Here is a 9140-nt window from a genome sequence, read left to right on the forward strand (position 1 = left end):
ATTCTTACAAGAATGATATTAATGTTTTTGAATAAAAGAAATTTAGGAGGTTTTAAATGGTTTATGTTTGGCGACTAGATTCTGTTGCAAGACAAGAATACTTGTGTAATAATGCATCACCTTTTTGAGGTATAAAAGAAACAGGTGTTATTGACACTATTGACACTACTTTGCCAGGGTATAAAATACTGGAGGCTGTATTTTTGAACGCATGTTTTTGTTAATATGTTTTATACAAACTTCTTAGATTTTGAAATTTGTGCTTATTTATTACATCTTTAATTTTAATGAAAGTTAAAAACTATAAGAAAAATGTTACACATTAGTTCTCTTTTTTTTTTTTTTTTTAAAGAATGGCTGAGATTTTGTTAGCGGCTAAAATACAGGATAAACAAGTATACAATCACCACAGATACAGTTCAAAAACCCATCATTTAACCATGAGCAACACCAAACTCGAATGAGGCCTCCACCGTAATAGCAACAGACTTTTAGATGTTATGAAGGCAAAAGAGAAGCGCTGACCAACACCAATTTGATAAGAAATTTACGGTAATAGCAACAAACTTTGATATATATATATATATATATATATATATATATATATATGGAAAAGGAACTTCCCTAACGAGGGTTTCGGGTCCGCTTTCACGCACCGACTAATCCTTGTTGCGAACATGAGGCTAAATGCAGACGAACCTCCATGGCCACAAAGGCTGAGTAATGTCATGATTTGAACATGAATCAATGAGTTACTCGTGACATCTTCCACATGCCTTACCTAGTCACCACAACCCAAGTATCAACGAGATACAAAAATGTAATAAACAAAGCAACAATGGGATACATGCAAAAGATATGTCGCACAGAAAAGAATATGCCCATATCAAAGATATACAAACAAAAAATCCATGTCACACAAAGAAATTCCACAAATGTTAATAGACACCCCTTTGTTATACGTCCAAATCCCATCACTGAATGCGATCTCACCCTTTAACATACACTTACTGAAAATGGTGGTTAAAGTATATCAGAATCACATACACTAGCCTCGATTTTCCCATGTATATATATAAGTACCCAGTAGAAAAAGACAAGCATTTGTCCATTTTTTTACATTGGATAATAAGGATTATTGCAAGACGTGCATTTTTATAGTTTAAACACACACACACACACACACCATTAAAGTGCTTCTAACCCAACAATATCAGGTGTTGCCCTTCCTCCTTGAGCTCGAAAGTTCAAGTCTCGTCTGGGACGTAGGTGGATTCACGAGTAGATTAGATTTGCGGTTAAAAAAACATACTCACACCAAAACGTACTTGGAAAGACCTATACCAAAATACATCGTTATTGTAACATCCTACATTTTTAACCAAAATTTTCTTTTTATAAACATAAATATAACATTCTTTTTCTATACATACAGAATACCATTAGTTAATGCCACAAAACCATTCATAAAAACAATATATCAAAAAACAATGAAAATCAAACCATAATCATCTGTGATGTACATGTCGTTAGTCAGCCTGGCTGCTTTCTCCGATTAGAGGAACTACCTGAAAAACATTAATCAACAATTGGTGTCTTAGACTCGCTAAACATGGTGAAGAAACTCACCTCACACTGCTGAATCTCACAGATAAATCTCTGGCTGATGGCCCGCTAAAATTCTCGAGCTATAAATCACAAAATAATTATCCGATCAATAATTGAATCCCAACTCATACTAAGAGTCTAAACTAGGGTAAAAGACCTTTTTACCCTTTACCCAACTTTGCCCAAATCCTAGGCCCAATCCAATTGTCCAAAAGCCCAAAATTCCAAAATAATCATTCCAAGCCCAATTATGGCCATATTTTCCAAATTGGGCCCAAATCTCTTTCGTGGGCTTTCAACCAAAAGTCTGCTAAAATACCAACAGCCATCACTAGAATTCTAATGGCCCAACAAGGCCCAAGACAACAATGGCCCAAGACCGAGAATCCAATAACACCGAAGCCCACTGCTGAGTACGCGAGGCGTACTCGGCTTGTACGCTAATCATACTCGCTTTAGGGCTTGTATGCTGCCCGTACCGGCTTGTACGCCCAGCGTACTCGACTAGTTTGGCCAACCTTCTCATTTAGCTCTTAAACAGTTAAGACTTCACTCCAAAACTTAGATCTGACTTCCTTGAGGTGGTTTATCACGTAAAGTTGTGAACTTTACGTGCATGCATGGCTTAATGAGGCTCTTAGAGCTTAAAAGAGCTTAATAAATGACTTAATGCATGCATGAGACCACCAATATCACCAAACTTGCATTTTTATGGACAAGAGGACCCTAAAATGCTCAGATCTACAAGGTTAGGCTTCTAAAACGACCCTAGCTCACAAGGACCAACCAAAAGGGACTAAATTGGCCATAAACAAGTCCAAAAGAGGATCCATAAGAGAACTAGTCAAGATAAGATCTTTATACCTCAAACGACTTGCAAAAGGAGTGATGATTCTAGATCTTTAAGCTTCACACCAAGTAATAAACCTTTAATCTTCTTCTATCCCTTCAAAATGAGTAACAAAACTCCAACTTTTCTTCTCAAGAGCTCAAAGACACAAAATGAAGGCTAAGGGTCGAAATTTAGGGTTTTAGGACAATGGAGGCTAATAAATAGGCTAGCTCTTGGGACTTAAGGTGAATATATAGGGTGTAACACCCCAAAATCAGGGTTTCATAAAACCCCTCGTACGCCCAGCGTAACCCTCGTACGTCCAACGTATGAGGTTCGAACCCGCGATCAACCCCTCGCTAGTACGCTAAGCGTACACTATGGTACGCCCCGCGTACTAGCCATAAGGACCAAAAATGCAATAATTTAAATACAAATGGTTAAAAGGAAACATACCCAATTCAAGTGTTACAACCATCCGCCGAAACCACATCCGTTTCCCTCACCCTTAACCCCATCTCTCATTTATTAACCTGATAAAAGTTCACAAACAACCACCACACCATGGTTTGCCACCACTATCAGCCGCCATCCACCCCATCCCCACTGTCCTCTCTCCCCCTGTCTCGTCGGTAACCACTAACAAAGCTGAAAACCACCATTAGCATATTCCTTTCTTGCCTAGATCTAAACCAAGTGCCCAAAAACGATGCAAGGGGTGCTTAAGCCTAAAAATTAAACCCCACCCCCAACATCCTCTCTACCTTATCTCACCGGAAACCACTGACAACCGTCATTCTTTGCTGAAACCACCACCAATATCATCATTATCATTAGGCAACCATCATATAAAACCAGTGGAGTCGTCCTTACCCTTCACTGGCGTCATCAGCTAGCCAAAGCACCTTCACCGTCATCGAATGACCTTCATCACCTCCACAACCTCTATCACCATTTGTTACACGAGCATAAACCTTCATCGAGCCTCTTTATTCACCATATGTTGTCATCATCGGGCCTCTTTTTAGCGATTAGGGTTTTCAGCACCACTACTTACATTTGAACTCCGATAATCTTCAATCCGAACCGAGAAGGGTACACCCTACATCTGGATTCCGACAAGAAGATATCATTATTGAAGAAGGGAAAACCTAAGGTTTTCTTTGCCTCTTTGTCTCATTCTTTTGTTGGTACAACCACGTACCGAAGAAGACGAAGGGAACGGTGGTGGTCTAATAATGACGGTGATGGTGTCCGACAAGTGGGTTTGATGGTGGTGGATCTTGAGAGAGACGATTTGTGGTTACTGGATGATTCTTGTCTCTTGGAATGCATGGTGGTTTTTTTTACAGGAGATAAAGGTAGACGAGAAGAGATAATAGGGGTGGGTGGGTGAGATTTTTATTTTTTTTATTTATATTTAATTACAATAATAATAAAATAGTTAAAAGAAAAAAAAAGAATAATTTAAGGGCATATTCGTCATTTCAGGTAGTTCATGGACCAAAACCACAACAAATGTGAACCATAGGGACCAAAATCACACAAGGTATTCAAAATTGGACTGCACCACCAAATTTTTTTGAACTAAAGTCAATTTTGACAACCACAAGGACCATTTGTGCAATTTTTTCTTATGGAAAACATTTTTGTTTGAGAGAATCGGGTTTGGGGTTAATTCCGCATATATGCTAAAGTTCAAGGCCCGAAGTTGCCAAAATCCGAAAGTTGATTGTCTTCTTCTCCTTACAGCGACGCATCAGCGCATGCTGTTTCTTTTCCAACTTTAGACCTGCAAAACTCGATTTCTTGGAAAGTATTTGGATCCTTACCCTTAATACACCCACCCATCGACCATATGAAGCCTTTCTACATCCTTTTTAGCTTCGAATCCCAAGAGAAAACAAGAGAGAAAGAAGAGGTGCCGAATTAGGGTTTCAAGGGAAAAAAGAAGCTTTTTAAGATCGTTTCTTGAGCCATCCCGGTCACTACGAGAAGGTATGAGTTCCATTTCCCAAGTATCATTCCCGACTCATCTCGCCCGTTGTGGAGGCCGGAGTCGCCTCCGGCAGCCCTTAAACCACCGGAAAACGCCATTGTCGGGTTTTACTGGTTGCATTTGGTTCTGTCGGGTTTAAGAAAGCTTTGGATTGTATTAATCATTTTTTTAGGATGCTACCTAGTCCCTTAAACAACTGATATCGAGTTTTTCTGAAATGTTGCTATGCAATTATGCTGTTAATTGCTGAAATATATTGTTGCTGTTTTTTCTGATAATATGTTCTGAAAATTTATGAAATCACGTTTTTTTTTTTTTTTTTTTTAATGATGCTGTGAAATTTTGCTGGAAATTTGTTTAATAAAACAATGATTTCTTATGTTATATGATTTTTTGCTGATATGAAATAATGTTGTTTTTGGGTGAAAATTTCTTGTTTATTGCTCGTATAAATAAAAACATTGAATTCACCAAAAAATAACAAAAATTGTCATTTTTATTATTTAGCACTGCAATTTAGCAATCTAGTGGATGTTTGGGAGTGTTTTTCAAATTAAGTTTATTTGCTTTTCAAGAAACTAATAAGCTAAAAAAGTGTTTGTATTGTCCAAAAATGCTTTTCAAACAACTTTTCAAAAAGCTACAAAATCTTAACTTTTTGATGACTTTTTAGCTTTTTACCTCTAAGCCAATAAGTCAAAAAGTCATAAGCCAATAAGTACTTTTACCAAATGCACTTTTGAGATTAAAAAGCATTCCCAAACATACCATTAGATGTTCCAACCAAATAGCATTTAAAAATTTAGATCTTAAAAATTCAGACTCTATTAGACTTGGAAATTCCGTTGTTTTAGAAATCCTGATCCTGCCAAATAGCTCAATTATCAGATTAATTATTTTAATATTATCTTGGATCTTTATGCCTTAAGATTTTACAATTGGTAGGACAAGGAGAAAATGTATTTCTTTTCTATTCCATGATGTTGTATTTTCTTATTTTGATTCTTATGTTGTGATTTTACTATTTTTCATTTAATATTGTGAAAATATGAAGTTCTGTGTGAATAATGGTATTCTTTTGTAAACTAGAAAATAAAATAAATGTAGCAATAGATGCTAAAGCTGAAGCCTACTCAAACTAAAGAAATGGTCCATGTAACAAAAATACATAAATTAGTAAACAATGGGTACTTACGATCTCTTTATATTTTATCATACTCCTATTTGAGTTAACTAGAAAATATATATTTTATTAACATGGATTATTGGGTATAAAGGGATTAAAGCATTTTGCTATTTATTTATATGTTTTTATAGATTTGAAGTTTAATCTGATGCATGTGTATGTTTTGATTACTTCAGTCCATTCTAACTTTATTTTCTGCATAACTATGTTTTAGTGTCTGTGGCCTAAATCTTCTGGCCAGGGCCGGTCCAGACAGTGGGCAACCTGGTCGACTGCCCAGGGCCCACGTCTCCAGGGGGCCCAAGATTTATGGGCTATGTAGTGTATTTATATAAAAAAAATTATTACCTAAATGATTTTTAGAGCCTAAAGTCGATTCAAACTCAAATTAGCTCAAAAGATAAACAATTTGGTTTGCTTGTTATTGCTAATTGAACACGTCTATATTGAAGAATAAATGATCCTTTTTTTAATCTTTATTATATTTGTCTTTGAGGGGCTTTTTTATTTTCTTTTCGTCCCGGGCCCCATATACGTTTGGACCGGACCTGCTTCTGGCATCTTTTTCCAAATTTTTTTCCTTATAATCTAACTTGCTTATGTTTTTAAAATTTTATAAATGAAAGAAACAGAAGTGGGATGCTTTGATACACAAATAAATAAAAATATGTTATGGCTCCAAATAATTTTAGGGTTGAATTCAAACATAGCAACATACTTTTGTTGATTGATCACACTATCATCATTATGGTTATTAATATTATTGTTTTTTGTGAAATAGCTTTGATCCGCAACCTGCAGACTTAAAACCCTTGTTCTAAACAAAAAAAAGTTGTTTAATTTAAAAGTTAAACAAAAGAAATTGTTATTTTTTTTTTTCAAAATATATGGAAGCTAAATTTAGGGTTTTTGGTTTACGCTTTTCAATTTTCTTAAACTCCCTCCACTAAGTGTTAAGAATTATAGTTTCCTAGTTTACTTTAGTTTCTAATCAAAGACCGCTTGTTTTAATTGTTTGATTTTCTAATTTTCTGTTGATTAATTATTTAATTTCTTACCAATTAGCTATTTTAATTTTTTCATAACTATCTCATATCTAAATTACGTATGTATTAGGTATTCATAAGCTATTGGAACGGGTGGTCTCGGAAATGTAAAGAAATGTCGGGCCTCCTGGTAAAATCTCTTAATTTACTTGGAACTTCATATTATTGGGTTGTTGTTTTGCTTATATGAAAGTAAGTATTGTATTTGAATACTTTACGAAATATCTTCACCAAAAGACATACACCATAAGTTTTACACAAATATAATAGGGAGGTATATTAATGTATATTAACATACAATCCTTAATTTGTTTGTGTCTTTATTTTCGATTATCCCATTTGATTTTCTTTATATAACCACCATATCTTGAATGCTATTGTTGAACCCAACAAAGTTGCATATTGTGACTATCGGTTTAGATGGAATATTGTTTGATTTTTTTGTATCATTTTTTGGAATTTATTTGATCTCTCTTTGTCTGAGTTTTTACCAACAATTTTTTAGATCTAGCATGTTATATTATTTGAACACCCTAATCATTAGATTTCATTTTTTTGTAGTCATCGTTTAGATGAACAATCAAGGAAAGACTTGATACCAAACAAAAGGAAAACAGAAAGAAAAAAAGAAATCATCAGAGTTTAATCTTGTAGGTGTTAAAACCAAAGTTCATAAGTATAAGGCCGGTGATACTTCTCGCTCTAATCATGAGAAGTTCTGCCGTCATCTTCAATGTTTAAAACAACATATGATAGGTGCTGGGTATGTGGCCGAGACTGAATCAGTAGTTCATGATGTGAACATTGAAGCTAAAGAAAAATCTCTTTTTAGCATGTTATATTATTTGAACACCCTAATCATTAGATTTCATTTTTTTGTAGTCATCGTTTAGATGAACAATCAAGGAAAGACTTGATACCAAACAAAAGGAAAACAGAAAGAAAAAAAGAAATCATCAGAGTTTAATCTTGTAGGTGTTAAAACCAAAGTTCATAAGTATAAGGCCGGTGATACTTCTCGCTCTAATCATGAGAAGTTCTGCCGTCATCTTCAATGTTTAAAACAACATATGATAGGTGCTGGGTATGTGGCCGAGACTGAATCAGTAGTTCATGATGTGAACATTGAAGCTAAAGAAGAATCTCTTTTAATACATAGTGAAAGACTTTATCTAGTGGAAGCTCTTTTGACTAGTCCATCTCGTGCACGATTATTAATATATAAAAATCTTCGTGTTTGTGCTGATTGCCATAAAGCACTCAAGATTATTTCGAAGGTGGTTGGAAGAGAGATCATTGCACATGATGCAAAGAGGTTTCATCATGCAAAAAATGGAGTATGTTCTTGTCGAGATTATTGGTGATAATTTAGCTTTTATAGTTAATATGTTTTGGTAATCCTATAAATAGTTAGTGTTTTGTTCACCATGTATCCATCGATTATCTCAACATTTTTCTGAATGGATCCCATGCATCATTTGTCTGAGCGAGTCATATTTTTATCACTAAGAATCATTTTACATTTTTTTTTCCCATTGAGTGTTGTATGGATAAACGATGTATGTATGCTCTATAAACAAAGAATGTTTTGTTTTTGAAATAAAATGAACCATCTTAATGATTTTTACATTATGTGTAGCAGTGATACCCACTAAAAAATGTCTCCCTAAGAACAATGGTTGGTTGGGGATAAAGGCTTGGAAGAAGGGGAAAAAAGAAGCCCCTTGCTTGTGGGTGAACAGTGGGTGAACAAGTAAAAAACAATGTCTTTATTAAGTGCATCAAACAAAAAAGAAATAACACCTTTATCCAGTATAATATATGTTGGTGCTTTTTCTTACTTACTTGAGAAGCCTTTATAACATTGCTCTTGGATATTAATCAAATTATTTAGATAGGAGTATTATGGGAAATCATCATAATAAAGAGCATCTTATTAGTAGGAGGGGAATTTTGGGTTCTTTATTATATTTAGTTTGTTACAACAGATTATTATAAGAGGGTAGTTGGAAGGAGACAAGATTATCTTTTCTGAAATCTGGTCCTTTGGCAGAGAACTAGACTCTCGAAATTTCAGTAAACATTAGGGTTTCTTGTGTTGTTTTTGAATATTTTCAATCAATACAGGAAGTTATTGATTATTGTTTTTTGTTGTTGATATCTACTTAAAAGTCAGGGTCATTGCACCTTCAAAAACAAAATATGGTAAGAGAATGGGATCTCAGACACCTTTACATGGTAATATGATCGTGGATACTGAAAGATGCTTAATCCATCAAAGAAAACATGAAAGCAATAACAACAGATTTTCATATATATATATATATATATATATATATATATATATATATATATATATATATATATATATATATATATATATATATTGGGATTGAGGAGTTGCGTCATATGGGCTTATTGTTATAGTTTTGATTATCCGGTTTGGGCCTGTCCAATCGTGATTTATGC

The 9140-nt window shown here is 34.5% G+C and overlaps 1 long non-coding RNA gene across 2 annotated transcripts; it reads left to right on the forward strand.

Annotated features, from left to right (window-relative positions):
- Window positions 1-4224: 4224 nt before the first annotated feature.
- LOC145167249 (uncharacterized) lies at window positions 4225-8161 on the forward strand. Of its 2 annotated transcripts, XR_013741024.1 has the most exons (4): window positions 4225-4438; window positions 6742-6801; window positions 7233-7434; window positions 7554-8161. It is a non-coding gene; the product is annotated as an uncharacterized LOC145167249 (long non-coding RNA). The 2 variants fall into 2 exon arrangements; XR_013741023.1 differs by having other exon boundaries at window positions 7233-8161.
- Window positions 8162-9140: the final 979 nt, after the last annotated feature.

The sequence above is a fragment of the Lactuca virosa genome, chromosome 3, assembly GCF_052849685.1.
Source record: "Lactuca virosa cultivar CGN04683 chromosome 3, Lactuca_virosa_CGN04683_v6, whole genome shotgun sequence".
Taxonomy (NCBI): Eukaryota; Viridiplantae; Streptophyta; class Magnoliopsida; order Asterales; family Asteraceae; genus Lactuca; species Lactuca virosa.